Source organism: Lathyrus oleraceus, chromosome 7, assembly GCF_024323335.1.
Source record: "Lathyrus oleraceus cultivar Zhongwan6 chromosome 7, CAAS_Psat_ZW6_1.0, whole genome shotgun sequence".
NCBI classification, from domain to species: Eukaryota; Viridiplantae; Streptophyta; class Magnoliopsida; order Fabales; family Fabaceae; genus Lathyrus; species Lathyrus oleraceus.
The window spans coordinates 152,734,657-152,755,873 of record NC_066585.1 but is presented as its reverse complement, the minus strand read 5'-3'; the positions used below and the strand labels follow the sequence as shown (position 1 = coordinate 152,755,873).

General features: G+C 39.4%; 1 non-coding gene across 1 annotated transcript; it reads right to left on the bottom strand.

Moving 5' to 3' along the window:
• Positions 1-19,227: 19,227 nt before the first annotated feature.
• Positions 19,228-19,334, bottom strand: LOC127109366 (small nucleolar RNA R71). The gene has a single exon (XR_007796674.1). It is a non-coding gene; the product is annotated as a small nucleolar RNA R71 (small nucleolar RNA).
• Between the last annotated feature and the right edge of the window lie 1,883 nt (positions 19,335-21,217).

Genomic DNA, 21,217 nt, shown 5'->3' with positions numbered 1-21,217 from the left:
ACACGGCCCGTGTCAGCTGACACGGGTGGCCGTGTCAAGCTACTGTTTTTCTTCTTCTGTTTCCCTTGCCTGACACGGCCTGTGTCAGGTGACACGGGTGGCCGTGTCAGGCCTCCTGTACTGGGATTTTCTACTCCTTTGCGTATCGGTCTCTCGCACTGTCGTGTTCTGAGTTCTCCGGTTCTTCTACCTGGATCTGTCTGACAAAAACACAATTATCCCACGCATAAAATCAGGATAAACAAAGTAAAACATAATAAAGATTAAAAATGCGTAAATAACATAACGGAAGTAAAACTACTCAAATTGTACATTAAATGCTTGCACAGTGTATCAAATGTCTCTATTTTGCGTCAGATCAGTAATGAAAACTTACTATAAATGGTGACTGATCACAACCCCAAACTTAGCTCATTGCTTGTCCCAAGTAATGTTTCACTGTCACTCCCCAGAATTCTTTATGCTTTCCACCACTGCTGAGATCATTCGCAAACGTCTTCCCTTTTCCTTCCACAAGTCCTACCCCTCGTCGTAAGTCATCATTCACACTTCCACTTTAAAGCACTATTTCACCTGTCAGCTTATTTCACATTCTCACAAATTCTCTCGGGGTTAACTATTTACACTCATAATTCAAAGTATGCAATATCACTCACAAGTTTGAATAGTCTCTCTTTTGTCATCACCTACACATAACACACACACTTTTGAGGTCTTTAGGGTTGTAGCTTGGCTTGGGTTAGCATATGGATTCACAAAAAAAAGGGAAAACAAGGGGCTTTTGGCTCAGAGTCGATGTTATATCCTGTGTTTGTTTCTTTTATTTCCTCGGTTTTCTTTTCTTATTTCTTGAATTTTTACCGACTACCCTTTTCCGTGCTTCTTTCTTTGAATCATCGAGTATTTAATTTTTATTTTTCTTTCTTTTTCTCGATTCATCACTTTTTCTTTTTCTCTTGTTTTTGCACTTTCTAGGGCTTTGAGAGCTTTTGGGGTTTTTACCCCAAACTTAGCTTTTACACACAGTTGGAATATATTCTCATGACTCTGAGCAGGGTGAGGAAGTGTTTTTGGCCAATGGTTACATTCATGGTGTTTTAAACAAAAAATGGATATAGGCTCAAATGGGGTTAACGAAGGATATAATAATGCGGGATGGCTAGAAAGGCTCGAGGTTAATTACAAACAACGTGTCTTAGTGTGTGTATCATGCAGTGACAATCCCAGAGAGTCTACGCAAATTTAGAGTGATAAAGACAAACCTGAATGACGCTCATGATGATTAATGTGTTTGGCCTTTTCTGACTCACTTGGTTTGGTTCAGCTTTGACAGGATCCACAATGCTTCTTAATTTGGTGCAATTGTTTTCTTACTTCAGAATGTGCAGGATACTCGTGTCGGGTAAGCTGTATATGTTGCGTCCGATCTTTATTTTCAGCAGTGTTACTTTCTGGGGAGATCTTTTGCAACAAGCCATGGTGAGTGGTGTGATCGTTCATCCACTCTCAATTGTGATCATTACTTTTCCAACCTGTCAACACAGACTTGACACACACACTTGCAACATAGTGTACATTCAACAGACAAATTCAATCTAGAATACAAAATTAAAAAAATAACATAAAACAAATTACAAATAAAAGACATAAAATCTCCCCCACACTTGAACTCAACATTGTCCATAATGTTTGTGAACAAGCGCGGAGGAGGGAACTCACAGGGCCCTACTGAGGAGGTGGTTGCGGAAAATGCAACATCAACTGTCGCATCATGCTGATCATCTCATCCAACATTTCCCCCTGACGGGCTTGCTCGATGCCTTGCCTTTGCTGTTCGGTCCTCAAGTCACCTAGCTCGGTCTGTACCCAACTCCATTGGTCAGTTGACCATGATGATGAACCCGCCGCCTGTTGGGTGGGTTCCTGAGGTTGTGGAACAAACTGCTCAAGAGGTGCTTGAGGATAGTCCTATTCTCTTTCCGTTCCTTCTGCCTGGTCATCTACAAAGTGATCACTTGCATAAAAGTGGTCAGTTTCGTGGTCTTCATCCATATCGGGATCGACACTCACAATAACCAATTCGCACAGTCAGTGATAGCAACTCTGTCCGGATCCAGCAGAGCGATGTTAAAACTTTTATGAATGAGGACGAAATAGTAGGTAGGGGCAACTACAATCATACCTTGGGCAATCAGAGCAGACATGTCAATTTTTGTATTACCTGCAATTGGCGTGTCCTCGAGTAAAACAACCTGATACCCGAAATGCAATACAATTTGGGTGATCATACCTCCCACGGAAATGCCTCCGGAGTTTGCTCGGCCGACTCTCCCTAGGGAGTCTGCTGCAAAGGCAGCTACATTGATGGTCTTGTTTTGAGCCATCGAGTACATGAAAAATAGCTCTCTCTGAGTAGCTACTTCAGTGATGTCGCCTCTACCGAACAATGTGTAGGCTAGACCTTTTTGGGCGTACCTGAAACAAGGATTCTGGATGCCCGAGGCTTTCGTACCTTTGGAGGAGTAATCCGTCCTCCTAGTTATGGCGATCCAGAAATCCTTAGGAGAAAACCCGCCTGGGACCGCTCTGGGTCCGTTCAGCGGGAGTCGGAGTATCGCAACTAACTCCTTAACAGACAACTCATGGTAATTGTTAAACAATCGGAAACGTAAGGTTCCGAAATAATACCTGGTTGTGTTGACCCAACGCTTTTCCAGTTGGAACTCCAGAGTGCTGAGGAACTCGAGAGTAATGCGTTCGTAGGTCGGCGCCTCCAAACTCATAAACTCGAGCATGCCCAAAATGTGGAACATGCGGTCTACCTTAATTTTCAGCCCTAGATCGGTTAGAGTCTTCTCACACATATACCTGGTCGGCGTGAGCTTGCGTTTCCGGTGAATTTGGTAACGTCGCTCTTGCTCCGGGTTGTCAAACACAATATTGTGGGGGTTAGGATTCCGGCTCGGGCGCTTCCGGGACATTTCCATCTCCACACGTTGTTGCTTTCCGGTAAGAATTCTGTTCGAGGATATTTTGGACCTGCAAAAATAGAAAAATTCTGAACTTTTGAGTTAGAAAAATCTAAAACCGTGGTTGCGACCGGGACGGCGAGGTCAGAAATATTTGTGAAGGGTGTTTGGGCTATAGGTGAGTGGAGCTTGGTTGCATGTAGGGTTTTGTGTGGTGAGGAGAGTGAGTTTTAATGGAGTTTGTGGGAGAGTGGGAGTAGAAGATGAAAAAGTATGAGAGAGAGTGATGAAAAGTTATTAAAAAAAATCTGATAATGATGTGTGATTAAGGAGAAAATGTGGTTAAGAGTGGTTTAAGTGGGTGTGGCCCACAAAAATTTAAAATTTTCAAAAAAATTTCAAAAATTTCGCACGCCTGACACGGCCGTGTCAGCTGACACGGCCGTGTCAGCTGACACGGGTGGCCGTGTCAGGCTTCTGTTAACCATTTTTTCCAACTGTTTTTATAGTGGTCCTGACACGAGTCGTGTCAGCTGACACGGCCAGCCGTGTCAGGCCACTGTTTTACCAAACCTCAAACAAAATTTCCTTCAGTGCTCCTGACACGACCCGTGTCAGCTGACACGGGTGGCCGTGTCAGGCCACTGTTTTAGCTTCCTCAAAACCCTTTTCTTACAGTGCTCCTGACACGGCCCGTGTCAGGCCACTGTTTTCAAGCATCCTTCATCCATTTTTTTCTCTTCTGACACGACCCGTGTCAGCTAACACGGGTGGCCGTGTCAGGCTATCCTTTTGGCCATTTTTAGGTTTTCTTGTCAGGTCAAACGCTGGTTCTTCTAGCTCCTCCTTGTAGAACCCCTGTATACCTACAGACACAAACACTAATTAGAATTAAAGAGCGTGGGTTGCCTCCCATGAAGCGCTTCGTTTAACGTCGCATGGCTCGACGATTCTTCGTCTGCTTAGGTGAGACGGATTTTTTCTGTAGGACCATCCTCCTGGTCTTGTATGTAAGGTTTCACTCTCTTCCCATTTACCTTGAACGTGTCTCCATTCGCTGGATTTCTCAGTTCAATGGCTCCATGGGAATATACCTTTTGTATCTCATAGGGTCCCGACCATCGGGACCTCAGTTTCCCTGGGAAGAGTTTGAACCTTGAGTTGAATAATAATACCAGTTGTCCTTCCTGAAGGTCTTTCTTCTGAATGTGCCTATCATGCCAGGTTTTGGTTTGTTCTTTGTATATCTTGGCATTCTCATACGCTCGATTCCTGAACTCTTCCAGCTCTTGTAATTGAAGGATGCTAGATTGTCCCGCTTTGGCCAGATCATAGTTGAGGAATTTGGTGGCCCAGAATTCCCTATGCTCAAGTTCAAGTGGCAGGTGACAAGCTTTACCATAGACTAACTGATAAGGGGACATACCTATCGGTGTTTTAAACGCTGTTTGGTATGCCCAGAGTGCGTCATCGAGTTTTCTTGACCAATCCTTTCTAGAGGCACTGCCAGTTTTTTCTAGGATTTGCTTGATCTGCCGATTGGATACCTTAACCTGTCCACTGGTCTGGGGGTGGTATGGAGTGGCGATTCGGTGCTTGACATTGTATTTCCGCAGTAGGGTTTCCATCAATTTATTTAGGAAGTGGGTACCTTCGTCACTAATAAGTGCTCTTGGTACCCCAAACCGAGCGAAGATACAATTCTTGAGGAAGTTGATCACGGCGTTTGCATCATCCGTGGGTAGTGCAACTGCTTCCACCCATTTGGACACATAGTCTACTATAACTAGAATGTACTGCTTCCCGAAGGATGGTGGAAAGGGTCCCATAAAATCTATCCCCCATACATCGAACAGTTCGACCTCTAACATGGCATTCTGAGGCATCTGATTTCTTTTAGATATGTTTCCTGTTCTTTGACATCGGTCGCACTCCTTTACCACTGCTTGGGCATATTTAAACAGTGTGGGCCAGTACAATCCAGATTAGAGGACTTTGGCTGCGGTTCTGTCTCCGCTGAAATGTCCTCCATAGTCGGAGTTATGACAGGCTTTTAAGATGTCCCTCTACTCTTCCTCTAGAACACATCTCATGACTAGACCATCTAATCCCTTTTTGTAAAGGAATGGATCGTCCCATACATAGAACCTGCAATCATGCAAAAACTTTTTTCGTTTGTTAGAGTCAAAGTCATCAGGTATCAGTCCACCTACCACAAAGTTCACGTAATCGGCGAACCATGGGATATGCGTAACGGCTAGAATGCGTTCGTCCGTGAACTCATCTCTGATGGGGTGTGATTCTTCAGTTTCTTGAATCGAAGTCATCCGAGACAAGTGATCAGCAACAGTGTTTTCATTACCCTTTTTATCTCTGATTTCCAAATCGAATTCCTGTAAGAGGAGGATCCATCGCAGCAACCTCGACTTGGATTCCTGTTTTGCAAAAAGATATTTCAAAGCAGCATGGTCAGTATAAACAATTACCTTTGATCCCAACAGATAGGATCTGAATTTGTCAAAAACGTATACCACCGCCAAGAGTTCTTTTTCTGTGGTTGCATAGTTCATTTGAGCAGGGTTGAGTACATGGCTCGCATAGTAGATCACATGCAAGAGCTTCTTCTTGCGTTGCCCTAGTACCGCCCCCACTGCATTATCACTTGCATCACACATTATCTCAAAAGGAAGAGACCAGTCTGGGGCAATAACTATGGGTGCTGACACCAGCTCCTTCTTCAAGGTCTCGAAGGCTTTCCTACATTCTTTGTCAAATAAGAATGGGGTATCTTTTACCAACAGACTAGTCAATGGTTTGGCAATCTTGGAGAAATCTTTTATGAACCTACGGTAGAAACCCGCATGTCCTAAGAAGCTTCAAATGCCTTTTTCATTTACTGGTGGTGGTAAGTTTGCTATTACCTCTACCTTTGCTATATCCACTTCGATACCCTTGTTAGAGATCTTGTGTCCCAAAACTATTCCTACCCGAACCATGAAGTGGTATTTTTCCCAATTCAGGATCAAATTTGTTTGCTGGCATCTTTCTAAAACAAGTGACAGGTTAGTCAAACAGTTATTAAATGAAGAACCAAATACCGAGAAGTCATCCATAAATACTTCCATATGCTTTTCGAGCATGTCAGCAAAAATAGAAGTCATACACCTTTGAAATGTGGCCGGTGCGTTGCACAAGCCAAATGGCATTCTTCTATAAGTGAAAATACCATAGGGGCCTGTGAATACCGTCTTCTCTTGGTCTTCAGGGGCAACCGCAATCTGGTTGTACCCTGAATAACCGTCTAGGAAACAATAGTATTCGTGCCCTACTAACCTTTCCAACATTTGATCAATGAATGGTAACGGGAAGTGATCCTTCCTTGTTGCCACGTTTAGCCTTCAGTAATCGATGCACACTTTCCAACCTATAACAGTGCGGGTTAGAATCAACTCATTCTTTTCATTCTTTATTACCATTGTGCCCCCTTTCTTTGGTACCACGTGGACTGGACTTACCCAGGAACTATCGGAGATAGGGTAGATCAGGCTCGCATCCAAGAGTTTTACAAACTCTTTGCGCACCACTTCTTTCATGGCTGGGTTAAGTCTTCATCGTGGTTGCACTACCGGTTGATGGTCATCCTCCATTAAGATCTTGTGCATGCAAACAGTAGGGCTTATACCTTTTAAGTCCTCAATGGCCCATCCGATTGCACTTTTGTATTTTTTTAGCACTTGAATGAGCTCTGCTTCTTAGACACTCTGTAGACTAGCATTAATGATGGCTGGACATTTTTCTTCGGTGTCTAGAAATACATAATTCAGATTTGTTGGCAACTGCTTCAGATTCACCCCTTTTTTGGGTTTTTCAATGACATCGGATGATGGTGGTCTTAGATCTTCCCACCTGTGTGGTATAAATCTAATCCATTCAGGTTGTTTCTCCATTAGAGCAAGCACCTCAGATTCTTCTTCATCTTTATTACTTTCAAAAATGGATAAGCATAAGACCCGGTTTAGAGGTGACCGGGGTCTTTGCTGGTCATTTTCTTGAGCAATTACTTGGTCGATTATCTCTGTAGTGTTTCTTGTGCCGACATCATATTTGTATTGCATGGTATTCCTCACATCTATTTTTAACTCTTCATCATAGACCTTGAGGGTCATAGTTCCTTCCTCAATATCTGTCATACATCGTCCTGTTTCTAAGAAAGGTCTTCCCAATATGAGAGGGATCTCCTCATCCTTCGGCATTTCCAAAATGACGAAGTCGACTAGAAAGACAAACTTGTCAATTTTTACAAGAACATCTTCCACAATACCATAGGGTCGCCGAACAGAGCGATCCGCAAACTGAAGGGTCATTCGAGTATCTTGAACAAAACCGATGCCTAATTTCTTATAGATGGTGATGACATGAAATAATATCACACTATTGGACCCGATTTAATTAAATTATATTATTATTTGTTTCGATTTATTTTATATTATTCGATATTACTTGGTATTTTCCTTCTATTTATTCCAGGCAACATTATTTGAAGCATACGTGAAAAAGAAGAAAAGGAGGTGCAAAAAGATGATAAGAAGCAATTTCCACTAAAGCCCAGCCCACAACTATCAACTAGAAGCGCTGAAGCTGTGACGACCGCCACACAAGGTGTGACGAGCGTCACGCCCCCTGCTTTGTGTTACGAACGTAACACATGGTGTGACGAACGTCACACCTCCATTCCTATATTTTTGGGTTTGACGCGTAACAGAAGCACGCTCTTCCTCTTTCTTCGCTTGACCAGTTGACGTGAGGAAACCTACTGAATGGAAGAAACGGTCACTTGATGGATTGATATAAATAGGACCAATTGTGGAACCCTGCTGCTCTCGCTCAATTTTCCAGTTTTCGGCACGACATTGTTTTTATTGTTTTTCTTATTTTCCAGCACTCTACTTTCCTAGCAATTTTTATTTCCTTTTCTTTTCCAGTCAATTTTGAAGCATTCAATTAATTTTCTCACAATAGTTTCTACACCGGAAACTATTGTGTAATTTTTACTGGATCTAACCTTACGTTAGATCATACTCCCTCCGTTTTTTATTATAAGTCGTTTTTGACTTTTCACACGTATTAAGAAATGTAATAATTATGGTATGAAAAAGATAAATTATGAATGATTTTACAAAATTATCCTTCATTAATTGTATTGGAAAGACAAATTGATATAATTGAAAGAAGAGAGAATAATAAATATTTAAGGGTAAAATAGAAAAAATATCATTAATGATTCATTAATATTATAAAACGACTTATATTGTGGTACAAAATATTTTCTAAAGTGACATATAATAAAAAACGGAGGTAGTAGTATTTTATTCCTTCGTTTTTATTTTCTTGTCCGATCGAAGATTGTAAGAACAAATCCAACCGGTTTGTGGTGGAGAGTTCAAGCATCGAAGCTAGGAATAATCAAGACTTCTATTAATTTTACAGGTTCTTTAATTTTATTGTTTAAATTTATATATGCTCTGCACTGCTATTTATTTATACTGTCTGTCTGATATGGCTGTATATAAGCATAATTATTGTTTAGGCTTGTTTAGCATGTCTGGCTAAATAAACTTAGATATCGGTATGTAAAGTAAGCGGAATGAAGGAATCAAAACTAAGTTGGTTTAATTTTGTTTAAAAACATAATCACTCTTTTTATGGTCTCAATTTACAGAGTTAATACCAAGGTTTTTGTACGAGAGTAAAAGACATAAAGAAGTTAAAATCAATAGAACGATGGTTTGAGCTTTTAACTGGACAGTGTAAATTGGACATTAATTTTAAATCAGGGCGAAAGCAATTTTTAGAGTTAATTAAATTCTAATCATTTTCAAAAAGTATATTTAAAGGTTAAATGTGAGGACGAGAGTTAAGCATTTAAGTTTAATTATATAATCTAAGTCAACAGAGCGAGAGTTTGAGACAAGGGTGTTTAAATGGTTAGCATTTTCTTAACAAGAGTTTCTATAGATTTTATTGTTTTCAAAAAGTGATTTTGGACTTAACTAATTAGTGACAACGCACGTTAATATAAAGTCATAGTCTATTCAACAGAGCGAGAGTTTGAGAAAAGGCTTTTAACTCAATAGTGTCTACTGAAAAGATTTACTTTAAAACTACGAAACCAACGAAAATTTGATTCCCTAATTACGACGAACTGCATACCGATATCCGCTTATTTGATATTTAATCTAGATCTTATTTTAGTTTAATTTTTTCCCTAATCAACAAAGTATCATCCGCCTTAGCTTTACGAAGTAACCTTAGAAAACGGTATATCAATTCATAAGTCCCTGTGGGATCGATATCTTTTATTACTACGCGATTAGACTGTGCACTTGCAGTTAATACCCCAATAGACTCACAAAGTCGCGATCAAGTTTTTGGCGCCGTTGCCGGGGACTTTTATTTAGTCGATATCGTAACTCTTCCGTTACGCTGTAGAGACTAAGGCAATTTTTATTTCTTTCTTTCGTTGATTTGTATGCCACACACTCGCTCACAAGGCGAACCGTATTACTTACGAATCAACGACGTTGAACGATATCTCCGAGTCTTACGACGAATTCGGGAGTATCGTGATGCAAACAATCTTCCGCCAATCGAAATTCCTGATCTCAAAAATCTTCTTCCTTCGCCGATACCCGAGATGGCAGAACCAGCTCGTGCTCTTCGAGATTACGCCGCTCCATCGCAAGACGAGCCGCATTCGAGTATTGCTTCACCCGCAATCGAAGCAAACAACTTCGAACTTAAACCTTCGCTATTACAGGCAGTGCAACAGAATCAATTCTCTGGAAATCCTACCGAGGATCCAAACCTTCATTTATCCGTATTTGTTCAATACGCTGATACTATTAAAGCTAATGGTGTCACTTCAGAGGCAATTCGACTTCGTCTTTTTCCTTTCTCGTTAAGATATAAAGCTAGAAGATGGCTTCAGTCTCTTCCTTCCAACTCAGTCACCACATGGAATGAGTTAAAGAAAGTCTTTCTTGCTCGATATTTTCCTCCAAGCAAAACATGTAAGTTGTAAATGCGCCTAAGAGGGGGGGTGAATTAGGTGATAAAAATTTCTTCGATCTAGTTTCCGGTTTTTGGATATTTTTGTTTAAGTGCGGAAAATTAAAATGCGGAAAGTAAGCGACACCGGAAATTATAGTGGTTCCCTTCACAATCCGAAGGTACATCCACTCCCCTTTCACACGAAAGAGAATTCAATATAGTTAGAATATGGTACAGCCTATTCACACAAACGGTGATGCCTACTATCTAACCTATAGACAAACAAGTGTATGAAGAACAATCCTCTTCAACACCAACCCTTGTGTCCAACAATCCTGGATCACAAGTCAAACAGAAATAATTTCTATGAATGATTTTAACAAAGATGTAATAATATCAATCTTCTCTTGATTGATCTTCTCCTTAGACAAATAAGTCACTCAAAAGATAATATGCAAGTGTTCAACAATAGAATGAGATGACAATTTTTATTATGAACACTTTCAAAAATTTATGGAAGGAAAAATATGAGAGAGTGATTATTTTAAGTTTGTATGAAAATTCTTGGAGGTGAAAATTCATTTTGAAAATTTAATAATTTATATTGCCAAAACACCTTTTCAAAGAGGTATCAATTCCCTCATGAACATTGATGAAAATATATAATTTTTCAAAAACATTTTTTGCTGTAACGAACAGTGTTAACCGGTTAACCATATGGGTTAACCGGTTAACGCATGCAAACGTTAACAAAGAATTTGAAAAACTGGGCTGTTAACCGGTTAACCCATATGGTTAACCGGTTAACACTGTTGAAATGCAGAAAAATACTTAAAAATAAATGTGTCTTGCATTTCAAGGTGTTAACAAATGGTTATGATAAAAGATGCAAATGCAGATCATGATTGTTGAACACTTGTATACTAATCTAAGAGTGAGTTAGATATACCTAAGAAGTGAATCAACAATCTTGCAAATGGTTGTCTTGAAAATGAAGCTTGATCAAATGCATATGCGGCTTTGAATACTTGATGCTTGAAATATCTTTGTAGCTCTTCTCTTTTTGCATTGATGCAAGTTGTCTTCATCAAAATACTTCTTGGATTGAAGCTTGCTTCTACAATCTCCCCCTTTTTGATGATGACAACCACTTTGAGATAGATGCATGAAAGTGAAGTTTCTCTAAGTTTGATTCTCCCCCTAAGTTTAAGAACTCCCCCTAAATGAGAGGCATTAAACAATTTTGCATAGAGAACCATTAGAGAAATAAGTCTTCTCCCCCTTTGTCATTAGCAAAAAGGAAGAGACTTATGAAAAAGGAAAAACATACAAGTAAACATACATTTTGCGATTATCAGATGAACATTGAATCACAAAGTATGACAGAATAAAATGGATTAAAAGTTAAGTGTTTGGTAAACATAACACGCATAAACATAGTTTAACAACAAAAACACTAGAACAACATATAACAGAAAACATAAACAAAGAAAAAAAAAACATAGTGCTTTATTCTTCTTCCGAACCGGCCTCATCCTCCTCGCCATCCGCTTCACTACCGTCATCACCTTCATCATCTTCTACGGGAAGGTTGCGGGAACTCAACACTAGGTTCCGAAGACTCTTGATAGCACAGGTGGTTTCACGGTGGTGGCTCATCATGGTAGTATAGAGAAACTCATTGGTAATGCCACCTACCGGAATAGGGAAGTTTGAAGAGGAGGACCCATCATCATATTTGTAGGAGCCGTCGTTGCTTTGAATAATTCCAGTATTTTTCATGATGGTAACGCCGTTGATTTCATTTGCGGTAGTGGTCATAGCCAAAAATGGTTCTCTCCCGATTTCCATATCTGTGAGTTCCAAAATCCTTGAGATAAGGCGACCGTATGGCAGCCTTGTTTTGAGAGAAAGTTGCTGTTGCAGATGATACATCATAGTGGGCAGCCAATTAACTCGGATTTTGTTCTTCACTGCAAACAGAACTTGCATTTCCAAATCATTGATTTGAGACAGGTTGGAATCCTTGGGCAGCAGGACATGGCAGATAACATAATGCAGCATACGATCGTCAACCGACAGATTCTTAGCATAGCAGAGTATGCGAGAAGTGCGCTGTCCCGACATAACAACCTCCCTGGGAAATCTGCAGATAGAGTAGTAGTATTCCATCTTATCATACTGAGCCCATTTTCCTTCCTCATGATTTACACCTTTCCGAAGGAAAAAACCAGAATATGGAATCTTAAGAGACGCAGCCAGCGTCCTAAGGTCTGTAACAATTTCACAGTCTCTTACAGTTGCAGACAGCATGTGTTGTTCATCATCATTCAGATTTAAAGTAAAATGATTCAGAAAAGATTTTACCAAATCAGTGTAAATTTTCCCATTATCAGTGATGAACGCATGCAATCCTTGGTATCTCAACAACTCAGGGAAAGAGAAAGTAGTGAAGGATTTGAGATTCACATACTTACCCTTAAGCAGATGTCTAACCCTGACTTTGAAATCCATCCTCCTTTTCTTGGCGGTTTCCATTTTCAACTCTTCCTCTTCACTGCTAGATGATGATACAGGAGCCTTTCCCATTCTTGGTGGAGCCATGAAGAAGATGAAGATTCTAGGGTTTAGAGATGGATTTTTGGAAAAAGGGTTTGAGAGTTATGAAAGTTGAATGTAAAGAGATGAAGGGTTTATGGAGAGTAATGAGGGAGGAGAGAGTTATGAGGAGAAGGTGGAAGAGTAAAGCACATGCATTGAACATAAACACACATAATAAAAATAAAACAATTAATTTAAAAAAATTCTGTATTTTAAAAAACGAAAAACAGAGTTGCTGTTGGAAGGTGTTAACCAGTTAACCTATATGGTTAACCGGTTAACGGACTGAAATTTTTCAAAAATAAAAGAGTGTTAACCGGTTAACCTATACCGTTAACCGGTTAACGGACTGAAATTTTTCAAAAATAAAAGAAAAATAGCAGCTCCGTTTTGAAGAACCGGGAAAAGATTTTTAAAAGATTTTTACACAAAGTATTAGCACTTATCAATACGCAACTTTCGATTTAAAAATATTTTAAAACGGATAATATTTGGACATGCGAAAGTAAGAAAAATGGAAAAACGGCGAAAAAGAAGTGCTAGCATGCATAACATAAAAACTGAAAGTGAACACATTTTTAGCAACTATACCACATAACAAGTAATTTGAAGACAAGGTTAGATGTCACCTTCATTGAGAATCCCAAGTTCTCGCCGAATCTTGAAGAATTGCTCTTTAGCCAATGGTTTTGTGAATATGTCAGCGAGTTGGTTATGTGTATCCACGAACGTAACATCTACATCTCCGTTAAGCACGTGATCTCGGAGGAAATGATGTTGGATATCTATGTGCTTCGTCCTTGAATGCATGACCGGGTTCTTTGTGATGTTGATGGCACTTGTGTTATCGCATCGAAGAGGAATGCAGCCGAGGTCTATACCAAAATCCAGAAGTTGTTGCTTGAGCCATAAAATTTGTGCACAACAACTGCCTGCTGCAATGTACTCTGCTTCGGCCGTGCTAAGTGCGACACATGCTTGCTTCTTGCATGCCCACGACACTAGTGCATTCCCGAGAATGTGACAAGTACCACTTGTGCTTTTTCTATCGGTCTTACAGCCTGCATAGTCAGCATCAGAATAACCAATCAAGGAGCATATACTACCTTTTGGATACCATAGTCCGACGTTCGTTGTTCCTTTGAGATATTTCATAATTCTCTTCACGGCGGTGAGATGCGATTCCTTCGGGTTTGCTTGAAAGCGTGCACACAAACATACACTAAACATAATGTCAGGACGGCTTGCCGTCAAATATAGTAATGAACCAATCATACCTCGATATTTTGTAATATCTATTGACATTCCGGATTCATCTTGATCAACGTACGTTCCGGATCCCATAGGAGTGGACATCACTTTGCAACTATCCATATCAAATCTTTTCAATAATTCCTTGCAATACTTGGATTGGTTGATGAAGATGCCATCCTTGGTTTGCTTGATTTGTAGTCCAAGAAAATAGTTCAATTTTCCCATCATGGACATCTCGAATTCTCCTTGCATCATGGTTGAAAACTCTTCGCAAAGATCTTTATTTGTTGAACCGAAGATGATGTCGTCGACATAGACTTGAGCCAATAAGGTGTTACCCTTGATCTTCTTTATGAATAAAGTCTTGTCAACCTTTCCTTTTACAAAACCCTTTTCACATAGAAAGTTGCTGAGGCGGTCATACCACGCTCTCGGTGCTTGGTTTAAACCATATAGTGCTTTCTTCAACTTGTAAACATGTGAAGGGTTCTTGAAGTCTTCAAAACCCGGAGGTTGTTTGACGTAGACTTCTTCATTGATATAGCCATTTAGGAAAGCGCTTTTGACATCCATCTGAAACAATTGAAAGTTCATAGAACAAGCAAAAGCAAGTAATAATCGAATTGCTTCTAACCTTGCTACCGGAGCGAACGTCTCATCAAAATCAATTCCTTCTTGTTGGTTGTATCCTTGTGCGACCAATCTTGCTTTGTTACGAACTATTATCCCATTCTCATCAAGTTTGTTCTTGAAGACCCATCTTGTTCCAATGATGTGCTTGTTGTCTGGTCTTGGTACAAGACTCCAAACTTGATTTCTTTCGAATTGGTTGAGTTCTTCTTGCATTGCTACTATCCATTGATCGTCGCCTAAGGCTTCATCGACTTTGGTTGGTTCTATTTGAGACACAAAAGCCATGTTGAGACAAGCATCTTTGAGATTTAGTCGTGTTGCAACGCCTTGGCTAATATCACCAATAACTTTATCGATCGGGTGATCTCTATGAGTTTTCCATTCTTTCGGTAGATCATGATGTTCTTCAATGATTGGTGAGCCATCTCCTTGTGGAATGGATTGAACATTTGAAAGTTCCTTTTGTGATACATCTATTATATCATCATTGTCATCAACAACAAGGTTATCCTCTTTCGAGGGGTTAGTTTCATCAAAACATACATGCGTTGATTGTTCAATAGTAAGAGTTCTTTTATTGAAAATTCTAAAAGCCTTACTAGAAAGGGAGTAGCCAAGGAAGATACCTTCGTCGGATTTCTCATCAAACTTACCAAGATTGTCCTTTCCATTGTTGAGGATAAAACATTTGCACCCAAAGATGTGAAAGAAGGATATATTAGGTTTCCTTCCTTTGAAAAGCTCATACGGAGTCTTTTTGAGAATCGGCCGAATGTTGACACGGTTGCTAACAAAGCATGATGTGCTAACTGCGTCCGCCCAAAAATATTTAGGAAGGTTGGAGTCACTGAGCATTGTTCTTGCGAGTTCCACCAAGGATCTGTTCTTTCTCTCTACGACACCGTTTTGTTGTGGTGTTCGTGGTGCGGAGAAGTTGTGAGAAATTCCGTGCTTTTCGCAAAATTTTTCAAAGAATGTGTTTTGAAATTCTCCCCCGTGGTCACTTCTAATGGAGATTATTGAAAGAGACTTCTCATTCTGAATTTGTTTTGCATATTTTTTGAACGCCTTGAAAGCATCGCTTTTCTGCACAAGAAACAAAGTCCACGTATATCTAGAGAAATCATCAACAATTACCAAACCGTAAACATTACCTCCGAAACTTTTCGTTCTTGATGGACCGAAGAGATCCATGTGCAAGAGTTGAAGTGGCCTCGACGAAGACACAACATTCTTGGATTTGAAAGTCGTCTTGGTTTGCTTTCCCTTTTGGCATGCGTCACACAACTTATCCTTGATGAACTTAATCTTTGGAAGACCAACGACAAGATCATGCTTTATTAATTTGTTCATGTGCTCCATGTGTATATGAGCGAATCTTTTATGCCATAGCCAAGCCTCGTTGTTGTTCGTCATTAGGCATTTTACCTTCAAGGAAGAATCATCAAAAGAAGTCATAAAAATATTATTAACCCTTTTACCTTTTAGCAAGATGTCATGGGTGACTTCATGCTCTATCACACATTCATCTTTTGTGAAATTGATTCGGAACCCTTTGTCACACAATTGACTTATACTTAGTAAATTGTGCTTTAGGCCTTCAACATAAAGGACATCTTCGATGATGGTAACAGGAGGTGCTCCAATGGTTCCTACTCCAAGGATCTTCCCTTTGGTGTCATCACCGTATGTAACATATCCTTTGGCCTTTAAAGATAGATGTGAAAATTTGTCGATGTCGCCCGTCATATGCTTTGAACAACCGCTATCAAGATACCATTGATTAGAGGTTGTCTTCAAGCATACCTACAAAACAAAATCAAGTTTTGTTAGGTACCCAAATTGCTTTGGGTCCTTGGTAGTTAGTACCCTTTTTAACCCACACATAATGCCCTGTTGGAACGCTAAAGTTTCGCACATAACAAGCATTAGGTGTGTGCCCTTTGATTCCACAATAAAAGCAAGTAGGTTGAAAATTACTTCTATATCTAGGAACATAATTCTTCTTCTTAGCAATCATTTTCTTTTTATGACTTTGATGCATAATTTTAGAATTGTTTACTTTCTCTTTTGCAACTTGTTCACTTGCTTTAACAAAAATGGTCTTATTTGTGCTTGGTTTAGAAAACTTAGAATATCCTAATCCACTTTTGTCATTAGAATACCTTTGGTGTTTAAGAATTTCTTCCAACCCAATTTGACCTTTTTCATATCTTTCTAAAACTCTTTTAAGTTGAACAATTTGAAAAGATAAAGATTCACAATTCTTACATGCAAGACTTTGTTTTTCATCCATCAACTTTTGTTTTCCACTTTCAATATATTTTTCCAAAGCAGTATTTTTTTCTTCTAAGGATGAAATTTGTTTCTTTTGGGATGAAATACTTTTATACAATGTCTTGCATTCTTTTAAGAGTTCATTTATAACATCTTGTGCGTCATTGTCATAAACTGAAAAATTGCTACTAACCTCATCGATTTCTTCATCGGAGTGATGTGAAGCCATAAGAGCCATGTTCGCACATTCATCGCTTTCCGATTCCGAAGATGAACTGATCTCATTATCGTCCCAAGCGACGTAAGCCTTTTTGTTTTTGAATTCCTTCTTGCCTTTGAATCCTCCTTTCTTTGCAAGTTTTGGGCAGTCCGGCTTTATGTGACCTTGCTGTCCACATTCATAACACGTAACGTCTTGCATTGATGTGGATGCTTCCTTTTTCCTGAAATGGTTATTCTTTTTAGGATAAGGGGAATTTTTATTTTTATTAAAAAACTTACCAAGCTTCTTTACAAGAAGCATAAAGTTCTCATCTTCGGATGTCTCATCATCTTTGTCCCTTTTTGAGTCAACCTTCAGGGCAATTCCCTTGGACTTCTTTTCTTGACTTTCGTGCTTCTCGAGCCTTCCAAGTTCCAATTCGTGTTCTTGAAGTTTTCCAAATAGAGACGCGGATGTCATCGTTGAGAGACTCTTCTTTTCCGAAATAGCGGTCACTTTCGGTTGCCATTCTCTTGTCAAGGATCTTAGGACTTTCAGGTTGAGATCATCATTAGTGAAAGTTTTACCCAGAGCGATCAAGTGATTTGTTAGATGGACGAATCTCTTTTGTAAGGCAACTATAGATTCACCGGGCTGCATGCGGAACATCTCATATTCTTGACTTAGGGTGTTTAGCCTCGATCTCTTCACTTCGGTGGTTCCTTCATGTGTTTCAACCAAGGTGTCCCAAATCTCCTTTGCCGATTTACATTGAGATATACGGAAGAACTCGTCCATACTAAGAGCGCTTTGGAGTATGTTGATTTCCTTTTTCTCATTCAGAATCTTTTTCCTATCATCTTCGTCATAGGTGTTTTTCAACTTTGCGGTACCAACTCCATTCACCACATTCACCGGATTGTGTGGACCTTCTTCAACTGCTTCCCATATACCTTCTCCTTGGGCCTCAAGATATGCCTTCATTCTTATTTTCCAGAAATCGAAATATTCTCCGGAGAAGAGTGGGGGCTTGTTGCTACTTCCACCGTCTTTGAAAACCGGATTTATGCTTGCGGAAGCCATGCTGGATCTCTAGGAACAAGTTACCTATAACTTGCTCTGATGCCAAATGTAAGTTGTAAATGCGCCTAAGAGGGGGGGTGAATTAGGTGATAAAAATTTCTTCGATCTAGTTTCCGGTTTTTGGATATTTTTGTTTAAGTGCGGAAAATTAAAATGCGGAAAGTAAACGACACCGGAAATTATAGTGGTTCCCTTCACAATCCGAAGGTACATCCACTCCCCTTTCACACGAAAGAGAATTCAATATAGTTAGAATATGGTACAGCCTATTCACACAAACGGTGATGCCTACTATCTAACCTATAGACAAACAAGTGTATGAAGAACAATCCTCTTCAACACCAACCCTTGTGTCCAACAATCCTGGATCACAAGTCAAACAGAAATAATTTCTATGAATGATTTTAACAAAGATGTAATAGTATCAATCTTCTCTTGATTGATCTTCTCCTTAGACAAATAAGTCACTCAAAAGATAATATGCAAGTGTTCAACAATAGAATGAGATGACAATTTTTATTATGAACACTTTCAAAAATTTATGGAAGGAAAAATATGAGAGAGTGATTATTTTAAGTTTGTATGAAAATTCTTGGAGGTGAAAATTCATTTTGAAAATTTAATAATTTATATTGCCAAAACACCTTTTCAAAGAGGTATCAATTCCCTCATGAACATTGATGAAAAGATATAATTTTTCAAAAACATTTTTTGCTGTAACGAACAGTGTTAACCGGTTAACCATATGGGTTAACCGGTTAACGCATGCAAACGTTAACAAAGAATTTGAAAAACTGGGCTGTTAACCGGTTAACCCATATGGTTAACCGGTTAACACTGTTGAAATGCAGAAAAATACTTAAAAATAAATGTGTCTTGCATTTCAAGGTGTTAACAAATGGTTATGATAAAAGATGCAAATGCAGATCATGATTGTTGAACACTTGTATACTAATCTAAGAGTGAGTTAGATATACCTAAGAAGTGAATCAACAATCTTGCAAACGGTTGTCTTGAAAATGAAGCTTGATCAAATGCATATGCGGCTTTGAATACTTGATGCTTGAAATATCTTTGTAGCTCTTCTCTTTTTGCATTAATGCAAGTTGTCTTCATCAAAATACTTCTTGGATTGAAGCTTGCTTCTACAAAACAGCTATGTTAAGAGCCCAGATAAATGGATTTAAATAGAAAGATAACGAGTCTCTTTTCGAAGCCTGGGAAAGATACAAAGACATGATGAGACTTTGTCCACACCATGGTTTAGAGGACTGGTTGGTAATTCATACCTTCTATAATGGTCTCTTATACAACACAAGGTTAACAATAGACGCCGCCGCAGGTGGTGCGCTTATGGATAAACCTTACGCTGACGCTTATCAACTTATCGAAAGCATGGCCCAAAACCATTATCAGTGGGGAAGCGACCGAACAATGGTAGAAAAACCTCAAACGAAAAGTGGCATGTACGAGATAAGTAGCCTTGATCATGTTAATGCAAAAGTGGATGCTCTTGCCCAGAAAATTGAAAGTTTAAATGTATCACCTCCAGCCGCCGTGGTTGCCGTGACTCAAAATTGCGAAATCTGTGGAATCCAAGGTCACACTCCTACAGATTGTCAACTCCTAACAGGAATCCAAGCAGAGCAGGTGAACTACGCACAAGGAAATCCTTACTCGCATACCTATAACTCAAACTGGAAGAACCATCCTAATTTTTCATATAAGAGCAACAATGCCTTATACGCACCAGGACAAGCTCCCAATCAAGCCCCAACTATACCACCTGGATATCAAAAGCCGACCCCATCTACACCTAACAATAACGTTCCTAGGAAATCCAACTTGGAAATCATGATGGAGAACTTCATAGCTTCTCAATAGCAAACAAGATTTCTTAAACTAGAATGTACACACTAACTAACAGATTAAACAACTAGCAAGTAAAGTAGATGCCTTGGCTACCCATAACAAAATGCTGGAAACACAAATCTCACAAGTAGCTCAACAACAAGCGCCTACTGCTGCCCCAACTGGTACATTTCCTGGACAGCCCCAACCTAACCCGAAAAGCCACGCTCATGCAATTATATTAAGAAGTGGAACAGAGGTAGAAGGACCATCTGATCCAAGAATTGAAAACCAAAACTCTAAAAAGTCAACTGAGGAAGAAAATAAACCTAAGGAAAAGGAAGAGAATAATAAGGAAACCGTAGAAAAGAAAGAACCTTATGTACCTCCACCACCTTACAAACCACCTATCCTTTATCCTCAGAGGCTAATTAAAACCAAAGACACGGGCCAATTTGAAAAATTTGTTGACCTACTGAAACAATTAAACGTCACCATTTCACAGAAGATATTACACAGATGCCCTCGTATGCTAAGTTCTTAAAAGAAATTCTTTCTAATAAAAGGAAACTTGAAGATAGCGAAACCGTTACACTCACTGCTGAATGTAGCGCTATAATCTAGAATATGCCTCCAAAACTTAAAGATCCTGGTAGTTTCTCTATACCCTGTCACATAGGAAAATTTGTCATAGACAAAGCTTTATGCGATTTAGGAGCCGGTATCAGTGTTATGCCCTTGTCCATATGCAAGAGACTTGAAATGGGAGAATTAAGACCAACTAAAATGTCTGTGCAATTAGCAGATCGTTCCGTTAGATATCCTGTAGGAATTCTTGAAAACGTTTCCATGCGCATAGGTCAATTCTACATTCCAACCGATTTTATAATTATGGACATAAGAGAAGTTGAAGTTACCCCCATTATATTGGGAAGACCTTTCTTAGCAACAGCCGGTGCCATCATAGACGTAAAACGAGGACGACTCACTTTCGAAGTAGGAGAAGAGAAAATTGAGTTCATTCTTTCCAAATTTTTGAAAGCACCTGCAATAGATGACACATGTTACTTCATGGATATCATCGATGAATGCATAAAGAAACAGAAATAGAAAATGACAAATTGTCTGACTATCGTGTAGAAGACAGACTGAACCATTGTTTAGCAATAACATCGGATCCTACGCAATGCCTTAAGAAACCAACCCTCGACTTGAAAACACTTCCCAAAAATATGAGATATGAATTCCTAGACTCAGAACTTGAACGAACAGTGATAGTTAATGCAGACCTAGGAAA